This window comes from Halyomorpha halys, unplaced genomic scaffold, assembly GCF_000696795.3.
Source record: "Halyomorpha halys isolate HHAL.00 unplaced genomic scaffold, Hhal_1.1 Scaffold35.1, whole genome shotgun sequence".
Classification (NCBI taxonomy): Eukaryota; Metazoa; Arthropoda; class Insecta; order Hemiptera; family Pentatomidae; genus Halyomorpha; species Halyomorpha halys.
Genome location: NW_027106137.1, coordinates 768,689 through 769,573, shown reverse-complemented (window position 1 = coordinate 769,573; position 885 = coordinate 768,689).

The window sequence follows — 885 nt, the reverse complement described above, 5'->3', positions numbered from 1 at the left end:
TGCATCATCTTCATTCTTGACTCTACAGTTATTAAAGATTCAAGACCTCTTGCAATTAAAAACATCTTAATTAATCCCCAGTTCTAAAATGTTATGATCAATATTACCGCTTTCTGTTGTTCATGCTCTAAATACAAATATTCCCTTTTAAATATAAACTAATTGTTGTATGATATAGAATATATAACATAAGTATGACAAAGAAGTGGGATCTTGTATCGTCTTATGTCTTTTTGTATCGGTTACTATGCCTTGTTTATTTAGATATTTTTACTTAAATTATAAATGTACCAAAATATTTAACATAATATTTTAGTATGAAAGGAATATGGTCCGGGTGCGGTCAAAAAAACTCAAATAGTAGAAATATACTATTTAAATTTGAGTAATACTATTCTACTATTTGAGTTTTTTTGACCGCACCCGGACCATATTCCTTTCATCTTTACACACGGTCGATCAATAATCTTCCAATATTTTAGTAAGTTAGAACAAAATTTCCCCCAAAAAATAAATAAATAAAGTGGGAACTAGGAAGACAAAACTACTTGGCTTAAAAGCCATGTTCAAAGATACGATTGTTGGACAGCTGTCGCAGCCTCTACAATCCTGAAAACATTTGCCGTAGAGGCAATACTGTTCTACTATAATTTGCTTGTTAGTTGATACTGTTATGAATTGTCTGCGTACTTCTGACAAGCAACTGATGAATGTAGACTCTTTTGACAGCGAGCTGTCGGGCCTTACAATCTCCAAGCACTGTTATAATCATCCTAATCATAACTTTATCATTTATTCACCAAGTCGAATGGTTACCTGGATTTTACTTACAAGGAAAATACAGACAAGCACTGGCATATCAGATATTAGTCAAGTAGAACACGG